The sequence below is a fragment of the Notechis scutatus genome, chromosome 1 (genome assembly GCF_049901735.1).
Source record: "Notechis scutatus isolate UNSWTSFEM ecotype Mainland chromosome 1, rNotScu1.2, whole genome shotgun sequence".
NCBI lineage: Eukaryota > Metazoa > Chordata > Lepidosauria > Squamata > Elapidae > Notechis > Notechis scutatus.
In genome coordinates this window covers 154,268,194-154,291,176 of record NC_142009.1, presented here as the reverse complement: position 1 = coordinate 154,291,176, position 22,983 = coordinate 154,268,194, and the positions used below count along the sequence as shown (strand labels likewise).

The following is a 22,983-nucleotide window of genomic DNA, read 5'->3' as shown; positions in this document are numbered from 1 at the left end:
TTTAGTAGCTATTAATACTGCAATTCCCAACCCAAAACCTTAATGATACAGAGATAAAGAAGGACACTTAAAAAGTTGCATCTCCTGCTGAATTAACAGATTAATAGAATAAGGGACCTTAGAAGGGACCTTGGAGGTCTTCTAATCCACCCCTCTTCTCAAGTAGGAAACCCTATACCATTTCAGACAAATCGGAACTGGAGAATTGGAGAACTGAAACTTTCCTCCACGTATTTTTCTTCTAATTTTATCGGAAAAAGTGGAATTTGGAACTACCGCTATCCATGACTTTTTAATTTCAGAAATGAGCAGCTCTAATATTGTTTTTTAAAAATATGTTCTGGAACTGCGAAATGCAGCAGCAGAATGCTTTCTTTCTGGGCGGCAACTCAGACAGCATTCATTAGCTTTGTTTTTCAATAATACTGGATGATCCTATTAGTGACTGCAGTTCAGTTCAGGACAAATTGAGGAAGATATCAGATTTTTTTCGGGGGGGGGGGGAATAATAAAGTAGAGGCAAAAATGGCTAAGATCCTACATATTTTAGGAAAACAGCTCTGTTCTTGTTTTGTCTTCCAAATCCAATATCCCCAAATTAGTTCAAAGTTCCCTAAATTAATGAAATCCTCCCAGTGACACATCTCATGGGTGGAGGGAAGGAACTGAAACGTGCTTTCTCTTTTTATTGGAACAAACTTTTTAAAATAGTCATTTGGATGAAGCTTAATTTTGCAAGGGGTTTTCTTTAGTGCAGATTTTACATATTTTTGACCGTTATCCTTTGCAGCTTTACTTCCATAAAGCTATAAAGTTTGTTTTTATATATATTATATTATTGTTTTTAAAATGTGTGCCAGTTAAGATAGCTGTGCCCCAAACCCCTAGGATATAAAGTTACGAATGTTCATAAACAGTCATGTCAACTTGGACAGGAGCTCCATCTGCTGAATAGACTAGCCTCTGCTAGGGTCTTTGTAATCTCAGTGGTGGATGCCAGGCATATCTCTACCAAGCGGCAGGAAGCAGACAAGAACAAAAATAGACAGCTGAAAATGAAGATTTACAGTACTTAGAACAGGTCTAATAGAATCAGCAGCCCTTAAGCAGGCCCTAACTTAATTAAGTTTTATTGGCTTCAGTGGATCTATGGAAAGCTTAATTAAGCCTGGATCCAACCTGCAATATGTTATTAGTCTCTGAGACCAAATACCATGCAATTGTATAGTTCCATTTTCTTTTTAGTGGACATGCTCCATGTTGAAATGATGTAACATTCCTACTACAGATGTCTTCCTCATGTGCCAGTCTCTAGAGACTAGTGGTCATTTGTCATATGGCATTAATAAACCGAGCACAGTTCTTGGAAAAATGATGGCATTCTCTGCATTACACAGTCTTATGATATAAATGGGGCTTCCTTCTAGCTGGGCCAGATTTTCCTTATGACATTTTTGGTTGCTCCCAGCTGCATTCAAACAAACATCCAGAGTTCCTATGTAATCTTGCTTCAGTTAAGCTTAATTATAGTTAATGATGAGCTTGGTAGCAATGTGTTTTTTTCAAACCTGAGATGCCTTTGAGCTGTAAATGGTGTCGTTGACAGGGGGAGTTATTGCTGTTGTTTTAATACATTCTTCAGGAGAAATCTCCTGCTTTGATGGTCCCTAAAAGAAAAGGAGTTTCCATGACATTAAGGTCTAATAGCATAATGCACCAATGCCAAGGGCTTTAGGGAGCCGTAAAGGCAGCAAGACAACTGCTTGAAGGTACATGTCTGGTTGCCTGGCCAACTATAATGTAGTCAAAACTGAATGATCCCAAGGGAACAGAGCTGTCAATTAAGAGCTGGCTTGCTATAGCCAAAGGAACCAGCAAGAGAGACATAAACAGACTTCTCGTCAGTCTCCAGTAACTAGTGCTTTGATGTCAACAAATTGTTTAGTTTTTAGATCATGTTCGTTTGTTGTCTGGACTTGGCTGGAAGAGTCTTCTGGTCTTCTTTCTTCATGGCCTCAAGCATGTCTTTCTATTTCCATTTGTCATGGGTTGTCTCCAGCTTGAGCTATGAATTCTGTGGCTTCCGTGATATTTTCCACTGCTATTTTGTCACAGCAGAAAGTACAGAGTAGCCCACACAGGCTGCAGCTAAATGGAAGGAGACAGACATGTGGAAAGAGGCTTCCTCACCCTCTCCCTTCAGCGGCTTTTTCAATATCGGAACTGGCATTTTCATTCACAAAGCATAAATTCCAGGATTACTGTGCCTTCCCTAAATTTTCTCTATCAATAAAAACAACATCTCCCACCTATAAATGACCTTCTTTGACCATCAGCACCAGCCTTCTAAAGTGGCTACCTCCCTCTGCCTATTCCTTGCAACCATTCCTATTTTTAATATTTCTATAAGTAATTTTCTTTGAAAAAGAAAACAAACACCTGCTTATTTCAGTGAAAAATGTACTCATGGTGCTTAGAAAATCAGCATCATGCCCAAATTCCAACAGCCAGTCCTGTTTGCCAACTGAGCGAAAGTTTTGTCATGTTCTTCCCTAGCAAGAGATTAATCAGGCTAAAGAAGAGAATTAACCTTAATGCTAGAAATAGGCAAGCAAGAAAAGGTATCATGTCTTAGAATGTGCAGAAATGAATAAACTAACACTTGAAATTAAAGAAAAGGAAGACGCTGAATATTTTGAGATGTGGGATCTGTTCTATCGAAGTTAGAACTACTAAAATCACAAGAGGAAGAATTAATTTCATTATTAGGGTTGATTATTGTAACATTAATTTTGATTAGTATTAATATGTATTAATATTATTAAGGAAAAGCACTATTACACAATTACTACTAGAGATGATGATGGTGATGATGATTACTATTATCATTACTATGATGAGTATTACTCAAAATAATTGTAACCAGACAACACACTCTTTATATGGATATTGAATATGTTGCTCTTTCTATTTATATTAAAAATTAAAAAATTAAAAAAGAAAAGGTGTTAAGGAAAAGGTCTATTGGTAGTAGACAAAAGAACCAAAAGTTGCTGTCCCAGATTTATTACTCTGAAACAAAAGCCTTGACAGCACAAGGAAGACATTTCTTTGTGTGTTTTAGTCACACCTCATTCCCTTGTCCAGAAAGAGAAATTATCTACCCCCTGCCCCATGTATGGATCTCTGCTATTTTATTATATGATAAGATTTCTGGTAAGGAGGAGCAAACCCAAGGTCTTTGATCTTGCCAAAGATAGGATGTTTTCTTCCTTTCATGCTAGCTTCTCAACCAAGTAAGCCAGTGCAGGATTTGTTAGCTCACAATCACTTTCTGTGTAAATAGAAAGGAGATTGCATAGCAGGTCACACATACTTAGCAAAGATAATTGATTGGGGTAGGGAGGTGGGAGGTGTTCAGGGAGCTTGAACCAAGAACGGCCCACTTTCCTGAACTGTATTCAAGGTGCAGCATGTACTGTATTAATCCAGCCTATATGTTTCGAGCCTTGCTTCACCCTCTCAGTTTTCAGTATTGGTATCAGTGTTAGAGTCAGTGACTCTGGGGAAACAGAGAAAGAAGGCTTGAGGATGGAGGCTGACAAGCTACAGAGTCACAGAGATTAAAGGGACCAATTTCACCAGCAAACATTACAAATACCCAACTTGCTTAAGTGAAGCCAATTATTGTATTATTGCCTCCTTTGCACTATGCACAGTAGGGATGTCACTGGATAATGGTTTGCATGTAGAGTTAATCACTTTGATGCATTTCTGACTGATCCCAGCAAATTATGTTTTGGTTCCACTATATTAAACACAAGAGCAGAGGATTATCATTAATAAATCTAAGGCACAGCATGCATAAATCTTGAATAAATCAAATATCAATTACATAGGCAGTATCTGTTGACATCTGCTTTCATCAAATAATATATTTGAAATAGGTTTTATTCTACTTTACTAGAGTTCAAGGAATACATGCGTAGACCCAGAGCTCCTAAGAGTTGGGTTTACCTAGGCATGCTGTTGCACGCAGACCCTTTTTATTGCCGTTTGTTTTTATACATAAATAGGACATTGGTTTCACATGGTAGCTCGCCTGACACAAAGAGAAGATTTATATTGTATGGGGGAAAGCTCTGGTGTGCCATTTCTGCATGGAGATGTATGAACCAGTTATTGCTAAATTCCATTTTAAAGTAATTTATGACTGCGTGGCTTCTTGGATTCCAGTGTCTTGTCAAATGTTTTTCTCCCATGGGGTGGAGCTGCCTTGGGATTGAGGGATGGTTGTGAAAGCAGGTGGAGAGGATGGGGTTTGATCAATGGCTGATTTCAAGGGAATTGTGGAGAGCAGGGATTAAAAATGGGCAGAGCCCATGAAGTGAAGAGCACTCAGAAGCCTGTGGGCAGGGTGAGCATATACCTCTGCATGCAGGGCCTCGTCTCCCACGAACAGGCGGGGCGTTTCACAGCCTCCTTTGCTTGCAGGAACAAGTCCTTGAGGAATCTTATGGAAGCAGTTCCCTCCCCATCCTTGCACTTTCCTCCCCCTTTCTTTGGAATGTCAACATGTTGGCCAGCCAAAACCCAAATAGAACTTTCTGGGGGGAAAATGGACCCAGTCCTAAATTACTGAGATAAGATCATGGCCTCTAAATAGCCAGGATACTCAGGCAGCATCTCTCAGCTTATGATACCATATTTGTGGCTAAATGGAGGCCGGGTTGCTTTGGTTAGCTGCCTAGTAACTTTTTGTGGGAGGTGGGAGATAGGAATCATTTTAGAAAAAAAAAAAAAAGCCTTCCCAAATGAAGCTTCTAAATTAAACAAAAAAAAAAATGCAATTAAAAGCTTTATTTATTTATTTTTTAAAAAAGTGCAGTAAATCAAGGGACTCATTAAAACAGAAATCTAACTTAAAATAGAGGCTGTGAGCAGTTGTCTCCCTAGAGAGAGTTCCTTAATCACAGTGTCACAGTGTCGGTTTCTAAATATAACATTATCCTATATGCTCCTCATGAACTACTTTTCTGTAAACAGAGCTTTTCATGGCTAAAGTGATAGCACCCACTCAAAATGGAAAGAGATCTGCAAGCTTTTCCCCAGGAGGCACTGATTTGGCAAAGAGTCCTGCATATCTCTGGTCAGGATCCTTTCCCCCCCCCATACCTGGCCAATAGTAGTTCCACCTCCTCCTGTACCTCCTGCACATACTCACCTGCTTGAGCTAATGTCCTTCCCTGTCCTGCAGCCTGGGCCATGGGGTTGACTGGTGGCAAACCTACAGCTGGATTTGCCCTAAAGAAAGAAAGAAAGTTTAAGGAAAGGATTTTCTTCTAGTACTATTATTCTCTTGGTGCACCTGAGTCCTTTTTAGAAAAGAATAACAATGTAAGCAAGCCATCCTCGTGTGATAGAAAAATGAAATGTAAAGTGTGATTAATTATTTTATGAATTACCCATTCACATGTTGGACCTTCTATCACAGTTTTCCCTATACCCTCTCCCCTCCTCTCCTATTCTAACCTATCCAATCCTATCCCCACAGACTGTATAGGTCAGTGGTGGGATTCAATATTTTTTACTACTGGTTCTGTGGATGTGGCTTGGTGGGCATGGCAGGGGAAGGATACTGTAAAATCTCCATTCCCACCCCACTCCAGGGGAAGGATACTGTAAAATCTCCCCTTCCCCACTCCTGGGGGAAGGTGACTACAAAATCCCATTCCCTCCCCACCCCACTAACCTGCTTTCCAGCTCTGTTCTCCTGTGCAGGGCAACAAAAGGAGACCCAGCCAATCAGCTGGGACTTGTGAGACAGAGAAAAGATGGGGGCAGGGCCAGTCAGAGGTGGTATTTGCCGGTTCTCTGAACTACTCAAAATTTCCACTACCGGTTCTCCAGAAGTGGTCAGAACCTGCTGAATCCCACCTCTGGTATAGGTATAGGTAGAACATTATTGCTGAATGAGATCTCTCATAGCCTATACTGGTGAGACCTCTTTGCATATCTTTGATATACAAACTTGATGGATTGATTATACTGTATATATTTTCTGCATTTCTACTCTATATTTTAGATGGAAATCCATCCAGTACCACTTACAGACCAATTAAAAGAGATTTGTCATCAGACTGATGATTTAAAAGGGCATGCCATGACACAAAAGGAACAAGGACTACAGCAGGAAAAGGAAATAACAATAATGAGGTCCCCATAATAATGGGGAACTTAGTCTCTCTTTCTTCCACTGCCTGCTGGGTTTGCTGCAGGAGGACCAAACCCTGATGGAGCCAGGCTAGCTACTGCTGGGTCTGCTTCTTTCTGTTCTAATGCTGTAACCCAGAGGAAAATTTAAAGGGATCAGAGATGCACGCAAAAGAGCAAATGGCATCTTGCCAGATCCAGAGCTGGCTATGACTATGCAAGCTCTTACATGCATCGGTTGTAGATGTGTGCTATAAACCAACTCAGTTTGGAAAGTTGGGCTGCCTGGTTTTGTTGTTGCTACTTTACTTTTGAATCATAGGTCATTTTTCAAGGAAGCATCACACCCAACTCATAGTCATTTGTCTAGAGGGGATGAGACAAAAGGTGCTCACAATAACATTTTCTTTTTCAGAAAGAGAAATTCAGTCATCTTGCAGGAATTCCAGAGAAGGCCTTTCCTTGGCGAGATGAAACATGTTGCCTTCTGCAACAAACACTTAGAAGAGAAGAGGAGACTGCAAACAGGGCATAAGGACCAAGCCGGAGACATCATCATGTTTTTTGACTCCCATTTTCCCAAAATTACACCTATGAGAAGGACCCTTAGGATGGAAAAAAAAATCTGCTCCTGAGTTTGTCTCGTTTTCCTATCTTAGCTGCTTAATAGGTCTGTCATGTTTTCATCCTAAGTTTTGTTTTTGAAACGTCACCTTTGCCCCACTAGTCTTCTGAGTGGTTTGGAGCAGTGATGTGTATGCTTTCAAGAAAAGCATTAAAAATCATGCTAAAAGAGGTGGAGAGGAATCTTTCCTTTGTCATTCTTCCACTCAAGGTAACTCAAAGACCAAAATGCCATAAATGTACAATATAGAAGTGTGCAAAATATCACCCCAAATATAATTAATGCAATTATTATAATGCCAAGAATAATATGCCAAATTAAACAGCAGTAACATAAAATGTCATTGTTCAACACTTGAAACAGTAGAAAAACCAACTAAATGAATTTTATTCGACTCATAGACCTACCACAATTTAGGTCCAGAAGTCCCATTGAAATGGGACAGTTTTGATTGATAACTTAAAGCACACAAAAAATAAGCCACACACAAACATTCTGACTTCTAACAGTCACAGATAAGACGTTTACAATCCACCTCCAGAGAAGTTGCATTTCTTCCAGGTGGATTCATTTGATAGCAAACGGTCCTTCCAGCACCCTGATGCTGGAATATGGATTTTCACTAGAGATTGCCTGGAATCTCCTGGCAGAGTGAAAAATGGAAGAGAAACACCATGACTTGTTGCAGGTGCTTTAAAAGGATGCCATTACTATGCTCAGTAGAACAGAGCCTATAAAATGCTTTGAAGTCTTGCTCTACGCAACACTAGGCAAAACAGGGCTGATGTTTAGGAGAGAAAGAATGGCTTCCCAACAATATTTAAAGGGGTCAGAAGCATAGCTTGTAATAGGTATTAGTTGACGAGAAGAAATTCTTCTCTTGGAAGAATTAAGGTTGCTCAAATAATTCGTTCTCAGTGAATTCAATGTTTTCCATTCATGCGCAGATGGGAACATAGTTATTGATAAAATGTTGCATTTCTCTATTGCAAAGACATTCTCCATTCCCTGTATATATCAACATGTGCTCAAATAGGTATACTGAAGTAGAACAAGTTTAACTGTATAACTAAGCAAACTTTTCTATGCAGATTAAAATATAAAATAGAATTACAGGTAAATGCAGTAATTGAATGGAACAGATTTATACGTATGTTCCCACTATTGCAAGCAGATAATAAATTGTTTTGCCCATTTCCGTATTGATAAATTAGGGTCCCATCTTTACCCTGGAGTCTTTTTGAATTCATTCTAGCTGATTTCTGATTAGACATGCCTGAGATTTTGCAAAAAAACACTTTGAAATATTAACGATTTAGGCTTAAAAGTTCTGGAGTATGATTTGGTACAATTTGAAGAAGGTACATGTGGTTGGGGGAAGGGTTATGTGATCAGTAATAGGATATAAATCATACTGAAAGCTTCCATGGATTTTCTTCTACTGCAATATTATTAAAACTGTGTAGCAACAAGTCTCATGATTCCTTAGAGAATGGGATATTTATACTGGTTTAAACTCTTCTGGATTAGAGTCCACTTCATTTAAATCTTCCACCTCTGTGACAATTACTCCAAAGAAAGATGTGGGTATCATTCTCTTGATGGTCAGCATTATATATCACATAGTCTGCTGTGTCCCAGTTTTTGTGTGTGTGTGTGATCACAGAAAAGTAGGAATCACAGCAAAGAATTTCAGAAAGATCAATTGTCATACTCTGGAAAGTAGCATAAGAAGAAATTCTCCATTCCATCATTGGAAGGAATTCCTCATATATATCCTTCTGGATTTTAATAATTTTGTTACTGCTAATTTGATCAAACTTTTTAAAAAGAATGCGCAACTGTTGAAATAGTGCACTTTAACCCTCCCTTTCCTGTCATAATAAGGTATTTTAGTTTTTTTTTAAAAAAAATATTACTCCAACATTAGGTAAACTTATTTTTAGTTGATATCAACATATCATTCCTTCTTCAAACCTTATTACGGTGCCTGAAACAGACAGTATTTCAGTTGTGTGTGTGTGTGTGTGTATGTGTATTTATTAACATGGACAGTCGCTACTTCCATAGGACTGAAACCAGATTTTGTGCATAGTTAATGATATATGGTTGGCTTTCCGTTTTTACACCTGTGCAAACATGGGTGTAGATAAGTGAAAACTTGAATGGATTTAACTTTCTCATAAATTTAGGAGTGGTTTTTGATTCCTAAGTAAATTGAATCTAGAGTACAATATAGCCTATTAAAGTCAGTGAAATGTTTTGCCATTGATTCCAGGGGAAGGAATATGAATTGCACTCCATATAACTACATTAATGAGGCAACTTTAGCTATACATAATAATAAAGGATTAAAAAAAATCACTTGTGGGGTATTTGGAATAATTTTGTGAATCCTGATACTTCATTTGTGAAACCATGCCAAAACTAAGTGGGTTGAATGGCTGAAATTGAATTGAGAGGAAATACCTTGCCTGAAGTTTGACTTGATATATATTTTCACACTCATATTGAATTATCCCATTTTGGGAATTTCCCAGTCCTAAAGAATGTCAAGGAAACATCATCTTAAAGAGTAGTGTAAAATGATAAACCAATTGGCACACTCTAGGTCCTTAGGAATGGGTTCTAACAAGCACCACAAAATATATACGGATTGATTTATGCATCTTAAACCTGCATAGGTATGCATAGTTAATGTCAGAAGGAACAGATGGTGAATAAGGTTTTCTCTATGTCCCTAGAGAGAATGTTTTTCTTCTTCCATTTATTTAAAATTTGTCAAGATGTCCAGTACAACAGCATAATCATAAATGTCATATACTATGTAACATACAGTAAGCAATAAAACAGCATCAATATGGAATAGCTCAAACATGAGCTGACAATATTAACAGTTGAGATGTTCAGACAAACAAGAATGCTCTTGATCTGACCTAACAAATATTGCAGTTTTGGCACCTGTTACACTTCTGTTGGGAGGGATTTTTGCACTGTATTTTCCTTTTTTAGCTAGGAATTTAAACTGGCAGACACTGTTGGCTTAGTTGCTATCTCCTTATTGTAGTTTATGGAAAGAAAAACTTCCCACACTTTTTGTTACTGTCTACTCCTTATATGTTCTCATTATGCTTGTGTCTTTTTTCATCACAAAATAGATGTCCATGCTGAAGCATATGTGAAACATATACTAAATTTCAGTTTGCTAGAATGAGTTGCAGGTAAGCAACTGACAACAGCAAGGAGCAGTTCTTGAACTGAAACACATATTCTTTCAAATGCATGTTTCTCTGAATTTTGCATGGTAATTCTCCAATTCAGAAGGCATACAAAACTACATGTACAACATTAAGCTAATATTTCCCCCTCAAACTTTGTATGTTAGTGAATATAGCATACAAAATTTAATTAGAGGAGGAGAATGCCTCCATTAGACCAAACTGTAGACAAAATATATATTAGGAGAGATGTTCATATGAACATTGAGGTTTTGTGCAAAGTTTATGGGGAAAATCATTGACATGAAATATGAAGAAATTAAGAAAGAAAAACAATCAGAGATATGAACAGTCATCAGTTTTTAATCCTAAAAAATATTTCTTTTTTCTAATGGTTTTATTGTGGCTTCTGAGAAATGTGTGAATCAACCTGAAACATACCTGGATTTGGGGTTCTATTAGTAAAGGGAATGTATGCCTAAAAATAAAAAGCAAGAAAAACTCATTTACTGTGCAATGCAAGTCTAAGAATTACATAATTGGAAGCCAATCAGAAAATGCACATTCCTTTCAGCTTTCTATAGCCATTGATGTCATCATTTTCTGAAAAGTATTTGATACCAGAGATGTGTTCTCCCAGATGTGGTTTCACCCATGACCCTACATGGTTCTTGTAGAAACAGCTTATTCAGATCTACTTGTTTCAGAATGTAAATCATAAAAGAAATCCAAACAAGCAAAAAAAAAAGAAAAGAAAAATCAAAGCTTGCTCTTGCTGTCCTGTTACTTAAGTTCTTATCACAAGTAACAGAATATCAAGTTTTAACAACACTTGAAATCTCAAAAGGCAGGCTTTCCTCCTCTCAAGGAAAATATGGATGTGAAATTTTGCTTTACAGTATTGGCTTAAAACTAACTTCTTATCTCAAAGGTCCAAGGCCAGACCTGAGTGGGGGGGGGAAGTACCACAGCACACATGCCACCAGGTATGGGGCTCAACACCTTAAAAACAAGTGGATTTATTATGGAAAAAGTAGTGTTTCTCTTCTTTTCCCATATGGACAATTATTTTAAACAGTTCTAGAGAGAGAAAAACATTATGGGAATGCTAGCAAGAAATATGATGAATGATGTTGCACTGGTTACATCGCATTCCTGGATTGCAATGTCACTGGTGGCTCTGCTTCCTCTATTTCTTAGACATTGAGTAGGATGTTAAAAATTGAAACGTTTTCTTCCTTGCATTTGGCTGTTTTCTTGAGCTTGCTCATTGCTTTTCATTAACCAATAGCAATAGCACTTAGACTTATATACTGCTTCACGGTGCTTTACAGCCTCTCTAAGCAGTTTACAGGGACACCATATTGCCCCCAACCATCTGGGTCCTCACTTTACTGACCTTGGAAGGATGGAAGGCTAAGTCAACTTTGAGCCTAGTGAGATTTGAACTGGCAAATTGCAGGCAGCAGAAGTCAGCAGAAATAGCCTGCAGTACTGCATTCTAACACACTGCACCACCGCAGTGAGATGTGGTTGACCAGTTGTTTTGCCTTTTCCAAGCTGTTGGTATGTCAGCAATGATAAGTAGAATAGGGCCAGCTCAGCAGACATTGTTAACAGCAATGGCAGAAAGCCTCTAATAGATGCAGGTGACCTTTTCTATGGCTCTTTCTCTGGAGAAATAAAACTCTGTAGAAACCCTATACAATTTCAGGCAAATGGTTGTCCAATCTCTTCTTTAAAAACTCCAGTGCTGGAGCACCCACGACTTCTGAAGGCAAATTGTTCCACTGATTAATTGTTCGTGACATTTCTCCTTGGTTCTAGGTTGCTTCTATCCTTGATTAATTTCCATCCTTTGCTTCTTGTCCTGCCTTCTGGTGCTTTGGAGAATAGGTTGACCCTCCCGCTTGTACTAACTTAATCAATGCCATTGCCGACACTTTCCCCTTTAACTAATGGGATCCCACCTTCTAATGGCTGTGGGCATCAGGAAAAAAAAAAACCGGCATTTCCCCGTCTTGCTATTTTTCACTGGGAGAAAGGACAATCGTTCTGTTCTGCAAATCATATTTGAAGCCTACAGCTTTAAAAGAGCACATTGTATTTGACTGACAATTTGGTCCATAGCCAATGTTATGTTCTACATACTGAATATAGTAGGTTCACATATTTTGGGCCCTATTGCTGATTGACTTGCTTGAAATTAAACACTATTGAATATAACGTGGAGTGTATTTCTGAACTAACATGTCCAACTTGCTGCCTTATAAAATATGGAAGGGAGGGATTCACTCTATTTTCTTCAGTATCTAGAGGATGAAGAGACATTAGCATGAACAGTATTGATTTGAATCAATCGATCATTGGAGGGGTATAGAAGGTGGAATCATCAATATTGTCAAAGGCTGATTATATGGAGAGAATCCTCTGGTGATAAGAGACGGCATCCATCGTGTTTTTAAAACAACTTTCACAGACTCTCCGTTATGATAAAATAGTATGATGAAGAAACAAAGCTGCACCCTTTCTTTCCATTTAAGCATTTAACTGCTTTGGCTTTCAAATGGCTCAGGAATTAGCCAGTCTGAGAAAACGGGGTAACTGGATTAACCAAGAAGTGATATCGTGCTATAGGTTCTCACTGGATTTGAGCCATAAAGGAACTGGGCTTCATCAAGGCTTTGCATTCTGTTTTATTAAAGGTGCAACACATGCAGCTTTAACCCTGTGGAAGTTTATTCTGAAGGATGTTCAGGACTTTACTAGTGTTGAAGTTATTTGTGCCTTTGAGTCAATGTTGCTTCCTGGCAAATGCCTAGACTAGTCCTGGCTATTTTCTTGGCAAGAAGTGGCTTGCCTTTGTCTTCTTCTCTCTAGGGCTGAGAGAGAGTAATTAACACAAGGTCACCCACCTGGCTTCATGCCTAGGTTGGAATAATACCCAGTCTCCTGATTATCAGCTAGTCTTATCACTTTACAGTATGGGTAAAGTGATTTTTTTAAAAAAAGCATGCATACAGTACAAACATACTTAGAAGTGACTCCCAGCAAACTGAAAGGCATTTGCTCCTGCGTAAATCTTTTAGGGAGCTGGATATTGCATTTTCTTATATCCATTTCTGATAGCAGTAGCAATAGCACTTAGACTTATATACCACTTCACGGTGCTTTTACAGCCCTCTCTAAGCAGTTTACAGAATCAGCATATTGCCCTCAACAATCTGGCTCCTCATTTTACCCACCTTGGGAGGATGGAAGACTGAGTCAACCTTGGGCCTGGTGAGATTCAAACTGCCAAATTGCAGGCAGCAAGTCAGCAGAAGTATCCTGCAGTACTGCACTCTGACCACTGCGCCACTGCAGATATCTGCCCGTTTCAAATGCATATCTTTTCTAAGATGTTTTAGCTTGTAAATCAGGATTGATCTTCTAAGTCATAAGCATTGTTGCTTGTTGAGTGGTCCATAAAACTGATAGATACATAAATAAATGAAATAGAGGGAAATGATAGGGAATCTTTATAACATCCCGAAAACTAGATTTGCATAGCAACCACACAAAAACTAGAGAGTTTGATTGGGTGTGAGGATGGTATCAGTGGTGGGATTAATTTTTTTTTACTGCCGGGTCTGTGGGTGTGGCTTGGTGGGCATGGCAGGAAAAGGATACTGTAAAATCTCCAGTCAGAGGTGGTATTTGCTGGTTCTCTGAACTACTCAAAATTTCCACTACCAGTTCTCCAGAACTGGTCAGAACCTGCTGAATACCACCTCTAGATGGTATGCTTTGGTCCAGGGTTTCATATTATTTCTCCACATGGTTTTTTAAAGAAGAGAAGAGGGACAGTGTACTTTGGGAGCAGCCTGACAAAACAATGTTATGGTGGGTCACTGAGAAATAAACCCCATGAAGTCACCTTTCTGTCTTAACTGTAGTCTTGTAAGGAAGAAAAAGCATGCGGGGCTAGGAATGGGTTAAAAAAATACCTTTCAGTTCATTTCCAAAATACCATCATCATTCATTTGAGATTAATATAAAATATCAACTTTTCTTCCTTTTCTCTCTCTCTCTCTCTCTCTTGTTGTCTGTGTGCTTTTACGTGTGGGAGGCACACGATTTGAAATTTCATCACATTGTCGAAGACATTTCAAAATGCTTCTTGCCCTTTATTTATTTATTTGTTTGTCACATTTATAGGCTGCCCACTCAGAGCAACTTGGATGGCATGCAGATTAAAAACATTTTTAAAAAGTCAAGTATCAATCAAAAGTATAAAAGGGGGGGGGGAGAAAGTTGATAGACAAAAGCATCATATAAGGAGCCATGCCATTTCTTAACCTGACATCTGTGGGCAAAACTATGCCTTGAAGGTTTATCTAAAAGAGAATAGGACTGGGACTGTTCAGATCTCCCAAAAATGCCGTTCTCGGGGAGGGCAGGTTCTATGACAGAGAAGACACATCTGATTCCCATTGGATGACATTGCTTGAAAAGCAGGACTCAAAGTATGCTCACTGTTCAGATCATATAGAAATGCCAGATACCACAGAAAAAAGATGACCCATTAAATAACAAGGCACTGTCCCAGGACTTTTTTGATGACAATCATCACACTGAACAATATGTGCATTCGTCATACTGCAGTTGATATCCTGAAAGTATAATTTGCAATATTTGAAAGTAAAGGAAAGAAATATTATATTTTTATCTAGGTTCTTTGCTGGTTTCATCTTACAGGTATTGATTCAAAAATAAGTTCTGCAACTTCAAGTGGTGCTTACTCCCGATAAGAAATGATTACGATGATGATCGTGGTGAGAATAACTGTAGGAGAAGATAATCTTCTCCTAGTTCAAAATTTGGGAAGGGAAAAAGCTATATTCTACAAATAAGTTTAGGTATTATTTTCACCCTATTAACTGTATCTAAGTGATTAGGATTCATTAATACATGTTTTTATTACTGTATTCTTATATATCTAACTTATCTGTATTTTGTCTTATTATATATTTATGTTATGTTACTGATAAGGTCGTATGACTATTCAATAAACTCTTACTTACTTACTTACTTACTTACTTACTTACATTAATACACATACACATGAATGTACAAATACAGAGAGAGACAAGAAAGGAGACAGAGAGAGAGAGAGAAAGAGAGGGGGGAGTTCATATTCACATTTCAATGTGATGTAAGAGTTTAGGTATTCAATTTGGACTAAGGAAGCCAATTTAAGTCCTCATCTGAACCTGAAGTTCACTCTGTGTAACTTTGTACCTGCTGCTGTATCTTAGTTCATCCTACTATGTAGGATTGTTATTCTCAGATTAAAATGAAGGGACTCCCACATAGGAACTGCCTTTTATTCCAAAAGCACAAGCAGGGTACTAATTAATTACTCACAGAAAGAAAGAAAAACACCCTACTGTGTTGTACATTTGAATGTAATGTAGTTGAGCAATATGTAATGGTCAAAAATAATTAAAGCAATTTTTCCCTCCTCACAGAAAATGTTAAAAATGAATTGCTTTGTAACAATAACCAGCAGCCAAGCAGAGAACGAACTGTCCATGGGATGGATTGGACAGATACCAGCATTTTCTTTTGCCTGATTGAATCGGACTCAAATTAAAAGAAGATACACAGACATTACTAGCAAAATTAATAATTTTAAAGCAGGTTTACTGATTTATTAATACATCTATCAAAATTGTTAAAGGGTTTCCGCAGCTGAAATTCAGTTCCCACCCAGACTGAGAGATTCTGATGATCACAAAGCTTTGAAAATGAGATTTCCCACACTAAATGAAAACGAGGGTGTGGGGTACAAGAGCAGCTGGTATTTCAGCAGAGAGCATGTGAAGCCATTCTTACGATAGCTCATATATTTTGACTGTGTGACAGCAAAGAGGCCTATAGGAAAAATTCTTTCATCCACTTTAAACATTTGCTAGCCCGAGATGAGGAGGAGAATTCCAAAGGCAGGGAGAAATTTATTTGTATTATTGCAGAATATAGACTGTATTGACCAGTTTTCAATCACCAGTCACTGCAGGGAAATAACCGGCCATTTCTCCCTTGCTTTCTATGTGTAATGCATCACATAGGATCATTATCATAGCAATGTACCCATTGAATGAATACTGAACAATGGAGAATTGCAAATTTGAAAGGCCAAAAGAAAGCGATGCAGAATTACCGACTGGCTAATCTGTGGCTGGGAATATAGTTCACACTCTAGAGATAGATCAGTCTGTAGGGCCAGCTCTTTGATTAAATTAATTGTAAGACTTTTGCCAAAATCACAATCAATTTTTGGTTGGAAAAATGTGGTGCAATGGTAGTTTAAACTATGAGATATGCTCCAGACCATCATCCCCTGTTGAACTTCCTATGTTTCCTGTTATACCTTTTGCCATCCCTAAAATTTTCACCAATGGATGTACAAAGGCATCCTTCAGCATCTCTTCCCTGCCCTCAAGGACAACCTGGGCTAAGGGACAATGATAACTGAATGTCACTGAATACCTTGCATACTTCATTTATGTACAGACAGTTACTATGGACTCATAGCAGTGTATAATAAAAACAAAACAATAATAACAGGAGTATAAAATCAAAGTTAAAACCATGACAACACTTCCTAAGCTGACACATCCAGAAATCATAAATATGAGCGGTACGCAGTTGACAGCGCTTAAATGATCTTCTAAATGATACAATTTCTAAGGCCTTTGTAAAAGTTAGAAGAGAGGGTGGCATCTGGATTTCTACTGGGAAGCTGCTCCACAAAGTATTTTTTATTTATTTATTTTGTCAAGCATGTATTAGATAACAGATATAAGTATAAATGTGATTATTAATACATGAAATGGATACAAATAAAAAGGAAACATTAGGACAGGGATGGTAGGCACATTGGTGCAGTTATGTATGCCCCTTAAAGACCTCTTAGGAATGGGGTGAGGTCAACAGTAGACAGTCTTAGGTTAAAATTTTTGGGGTTTTGGGAAGAAACCAAAGAGTCAGGTAGTGTATTCCAGGCATTGACCAGTCTGTTGCTGAAGTCATATGCAATCGAGTTTGGTTCGGTTTACCTTGAGTTTGTATCTATTATGTGCTCATGTATTGTTGTGGTTGAAGTTGAAGTAGACATTGCAATGGATAATTTTATGTACTATGCTTTGGTCAGACCGAAGACGGCGTAATTCTAAGTTGCCTAAGTAGGCAGCACTAATGAGAAACAAACTGTTCTTGTTCTCCTCTGGATTTGACATGGGGGAAGGGACTTCAGTAGCCAAAATTGAGATACCTGTACTAGCCAGGTGGCATCTATTTGAAGGAGAGAGTCTTGCAGATACCAATGTGCCTAATCTTGCAAGGCTTAAAAGGGAGCATTTTTAATTGGGTCCATGAGCCTACCGTGTCTTCTTTGACATGGCACCTGCTTCTTGGAATGACAGCCCTTCAGGGGAATGTGTTGCCCTGACCCTAATGTCCTTTCAATGAGCCTTGAAGACCTGACTTTTTTTGTCATCCAGATCTTGGGATGAAGATTTTTTTTTTTAATTTATTGTTATTATTAGGTCTGACTTCTTTTTGGTTTCTGTCATTTTAATCTGGTCTTGATATTTTACTGGATGATGATGATGATTTGGTATTGATTGCCTTTATTGTAAGCAGCTCAAAATTGGCTGAGTTGGGTGGCTCTGTGAAACTTGATTAAATAAATAAACAATGAATTAATCGCTAATGCAGAGTCTGCAGCATCAGTGTTACATCTGAATGGTGGCTCTCGCCCACCAGCAAGCAGCCAACAAAAACCCAGCATATGGCATAAACAATCAAATCTTTCAGATGAATTAAACACACAGCAAAGGAAAGTGATGCTTTGCCCTTTTGGGAATGTGACATCTTAGAATGAAAATGAAGACAGGGTCTGCATAATTAAATTTCCTTTCATGTAAAAATAAATTCTAAGCATACACATGCTGGGGATGAGCAAATTTCTTGAGGATAAACCTTAACTGCTGGTCCCTGTACTTGCTTAATCACAGTCCCAAACTTTGCATCTGGGAGAAACTTTACTAACTTTTTGTTGGTAGGAATGACTACAGTTAACATTTTTCAGAAAGTAGACATTTCTCCAGAACTTTGCCTTATTGCTCTGGTGAGGAGATGCAACTTCTAGCCCACATATATATATATAAAGATATAAAGTCAATTTTAAAGATTGAATGCAGATTCTACCTATTGCCACAGATCATCCCCAAGGTGCTTTTTCAGGAGGCAACTGGACTTTCTTGTTTTTTTCTTTTGAAGACATTCCAAGAAGCTTCTTCAGCTCTGACAAGATAACGGGGAAATGGCTTTTTGGACAACCATGACCTGGATGACTGAGAATCTCTACAGATCTTTAGCTATACAATTTGGGATGGATACTCTTTGAATGATGTGGGAGTAAGAATGGATTTCCAGAGGAAATAATTGCAGACTAAAGGAACCAGGAGCTCTATTCAGGTAACCCTGAGGACACAGATAAACCTCCAAGTGCTTCAACGACCCTCTAAAAGGATGCAAATGACCAGCCGTCTGCAAGGAATATAAATCCTTCCATTCCACATTATCCTGTCAGAGCTGAAGAAGCTTCTTGGATGAGAAGCAAAACATCTTCAAAAGAAAAATCAAGAAAGTCCAGTTGCTTCCTGAAAAAGTACCTTTGGTACAACCATGACTGATAATCTCTACAGACTTATTGCCACTGAGATATTTCAATCATATGTATAGGGAGGGGGGAACTATTGTAAAGAAATAAATAAAGTGATATCCTTTGTTGTGAAAACAGAGATATTATTACAATGTTGTTGTGATCTGTGTTGACTATCATATCAGAGCTCTCTATATCCACATCTCTCTACCTGACACACTAATTTTCCAGTGGTGGATGCATTTAAATAAATCAAAGGGCAGTTCTTAACTTAATTTCTTAATAGATGGCTTGTCCATGTGAAAATTACATAGAACCATATGTAAATCATTCAGATTTTCAGAAGTCATACCAAGTAAGTGAAAAGGCACTAGATACATGCTAAAATGCATGCTCTTCATCCCATGTTAGGCTCCTATTAATTGTGCAGAAATAATCTATCATGATTAGTCCCAGTTCTTTTCCCACACAGGACAACATTTCTTCTGACATTGTTCTTACTATAAAATGAGGCCAAAACCTTGGGATTCTATTTTCCATTATCCATAACTTGAACAAACCTTCATCAATTATCAAATGCCAAACCATTTGCATTTATGAACTTCAATTTAAAAATAAGCAAATACAAAACAGAACAATGACTTAACTATTGTGCATACAATCTCTTTCCATGGCAAATCCAGTTTTCCTTTGAACAGAAACAACAGATTACTATCAAGGAAACAGAACCAGACCAAATCTATTTCAGGGCTTCTCTTTCAATTTATATAGCTAGACTGCTCATTGGGGAACTGGAATGAACTTTGTGAGGTAAGAGTGGTACCTGCCTGCTTACTGTGTCAAGTACCTGGAGGGGAAATGTTGCAAGCCTCACCTCACTGGTTATCATTATTGTGTCATCCAGATCAATCATTTGCAGCTCAATGCATTGTAAATGCAGCTTTGATCATTCGTTACACTTTGTTAGTATTTATCAGTTCCAGGACTGTTTTAATCTGAAACAGCAAAGCAAGAAAGCCTAGTCACCAAGTATAGTCTCTTAATTTTAAATATAATATTTTTTTTATACATGCACACAGACAACCCCCCACCCAAAACAATGTTGAACTATTCAATGCAAGCTGCACAAAGAAAACATGAAAAAGAGTAAAACTTTAATGAATGACAGGCAAATGGGTATCCACCATTCCTTCAGGAGGTAATATGGCTCCTTTAGAACCAAGGGGCTCTCTCAACCAAAACCCCCTGAAAGAATTCAAGCTGTATGGAGCACTAAAGCAGGTTCACACAATGCAAGATGACTGTGATTCATTTTGTTACATGAAACTGGCATCACATGTCAGTTGTTCTGAAGTGGGAACGTTTATATTACAGAAAGATAAACATGGCAAATTGTCTGAGTGAATAGTAAATCCCTTATTACATAAATAATTGCAGCGAAAACATCAAAGAATATAAACTTAACTACAATTCAAACTCATAGTCCATTTGCAATCAACTCTCCTTTTCCTTTTGCTTAGGAAAATTTGGTCATCTTAAGAGGGTTGTTTGCACCTTCAATCCAGGTTTTGGTACATTGAAAGAAACAAAGGAAAGATTAGGCCACAGTTCAATGGAAAATTAAATGGTTTTGGATGTTGATTTCAACAAAAAAATACTTTTTTAATATATGAGTCATTAAACTAAAATGGAACTAGCGTACTGAAAGAATAAGAAAGGGATATCAGTTCCCAGTTCCTATCAAGAGTAGGAGTCTCCTTTTAAGTCTTTGAATAGAAATAAATACCTTATCATGTCTTTTTTTTAACCCAGATTGCTGAAAGAATATGCATTCCACAGAATGTCAGAAGGACATTCCAGTTTGGCAAATAGTTTGAAGGTATATACTGGCATGATAGACACTAGTTCATTTGGATCAGTCAAGGCTGTGGGTTTTGTGTTTTTTTTTGCTTTTTTTGCTGCTGCTGTTGCTCATAGAAGAACGGGAGTGAGAAAGACATGCATCAAACTAAACTGGGAGTTGCACCAGCTTTATGGACATTTCCCCATGGGGCTTTGGCATACCTAGTGCCATGCCCCATCCCTGCTGATGGGTATCTAGGATGATTTACTTCTGGGTCGGCTGCAGTACAACAGAAATGACAAGAAGTCCAATGTCAATTTGTAATGCTGGGATTCTGCAGAGTTTGAGAACTGGAACATATACCCTTTGATGACAACTCCCAGATTCTGGGCTCCCTCCCTTCCTCAACATTGGGCCAACCTTCAGCAGAGCAGTGCTGCTATGACAATTTGCACACTCAACTCTTCCCAAATCTACTACCTTAATTACTAAATATAACATGATCACAGGAGGCTGAAGGGGCACCAATTGGCTGTATGTTTATATTTATACACATTCATCCTTCTGTTTACATGTACCATCTAAACTTGTGGGGGGGGGATCCAAACCCTAATGAATTACAAAAAGAAGTGTTTTGGTTATGGAATTTAAAATTCCTTTCCTGTAAATATCATGGAGAAATTCAGGTTCATCTTTCCATGAATTGTGCTATCAAGAAATGGTTGCTTCTGGAAATCATATCTATAGATAACTTAGTGGGATATATCTGTTTTGCAGGTGTGTATCTTTGTGTTTGTATGTCTAGAATAGGGCAGTGCCTCCCTTCCAAGGGCTAATTGTGATAAACATTTTTTTTTTACTTTATCTTAGTTTGGATTACCAAACTCCAAAGTTATGTTCTTCTCAAATGCAGGGGCCTTCCATGCCACTCTGGTTTTTAGCACCACATCCTAGGAAACAATTTTAGGTTCACCTCTGAATCCATTAAAACACTGATATTCAAGTTTTTCTAAAAGACAAACAAGATGGTGCCATTTGGATTTCTAGTGGGAAGCTGCTCCACAGAGTAGGCACCACTAATGAGAAACACTTGTTTTCCTCCAGATTTGACATGGAGGAAGAGACTTCAGCAGCCCAAATTGATACAGTTATACTAGACAAGTGGGGTATGTATATGATGTAGAAGGGCCATATACATATCATAAGGGTATGGTAAGGGCCGGGAACACATGTTGTAGGCACTCCTATAACATCACTGCTGTGATAGAGCTTACCTGTTCATTCTATGGCTACATGATGAATGAATGTGGTTTGCTCCTTAAATTCCCATTTTCTAGAAAACCAACTGGGGAGGTTGTTATCCACAATGATCTTGAGACCTCAGGATGTTGTACAACTTACCTCCACCTTGTCCTTGGATGTTATTGTCCTCAGCACAGAAAGCTGTTGTTTTTAATTTTCTGGAATAAAGATGATGCTTGGGACTAGTATTTTTCTTCTATATCAGGACAGCCTACGCATGAAAATGAAGAGAGAGGCAGGTCCTTTGTTTTGATGCATACTCATTCCCCACTCCTTGAAAAGCAATGAAACTCAGCTTCAGCAGAAAGGTTGGCGGGTGCCAAGAGAAGGTTCTCCAACACTTTGCTGCCAATGGGCATCAGGACGCCCAGCCTGCTTTGAGTTTTTAAGAGCTGATTCTAGGGAAACTGCCAAAGTAACTCTGCACTCTCTGACAGTGGGGAATCTTCTCAGCCAAGATGTTTTAGCTGCCTTCCCCCACCCGCTGGGCCCATGAATAAGTGGCATTTTAATCTACGCTCATTCACAAAGAAAATTGCAGCAGGGCAATGTTTCAACAATATACAGAAGTATATATGATTCGTTCCTTTGAAGGGCAATATCTGCCAAACAAACTCAACATTCAAGAGGCCACAATTTTGTAACCAGCAACAGATTGAGGCAATGAACCGAGTTAAAGAAAAACAGGTTAAAATGAGTTCAGCATTGTGTGGTTTTTATTCAAAATATTTTCTACTATAAAAAAAATTAAATTGGAAGGGGACAGGAGGAAGGGAGGGTGTGTGAAGAAAGATACATTTGAATGTACAATTTTATAAGACATTCTGTTTCCATGATCTTCGAGTGTTGAACCAAGTAGAAACCTTTCTGAAACAAATACTTTACATGCCTGGTTCAGTAAATCTTTGCTAAGATATCTAGCTTACTAAAACATAAAGATCTAAGAAAAGTCTTTTGGGGCAGACTAAAAATGTAGGCTTCTGATTTCATAGTGACCAAGAGAATAACAATGGGAAGTCCCCAAACAAGGTCTGAGTGCACTAATACTTAGTCAAATATGTTTGCCAGG

The 22,983-nt window shown here is 38.2% G+C and overlaps 1 long non-coding RNA gene across 3 annotated transcripts; it reads right to left on the bottom strand.

Annotated features, from left to right (window-relative positions):
- Positions 1-265: 265 nt before the first annotated feature.
- On the bottom strand, positions 266-22,153 carry LOC148133055 (uncharacterized). 3 transcript variants are annotated; one of them, XR_015747059.1, is made up of 3 exons: positions 22,014-22,153; positions 5,225-5,304; positions 266-1,049 (listed from the first exon to the last, which is right to left on the bottom strand). It is a non-coding gene; the product is annotated as an uncharacterized LOC148133055 (long non-coding RNA). The 3 variants fall into 3 exon arrangements; XR_015747058.1 differs by lacking the exon at positions 266-1,049 and adding an exon at positions 1,362-1,667; XR_015747060.1 differs by lacking the exon at positions 266-1,049 and adding an exon at positions 3,175-3,334.
- Positions 22,154-22,983: the final 830 nt, after the last annotated feature.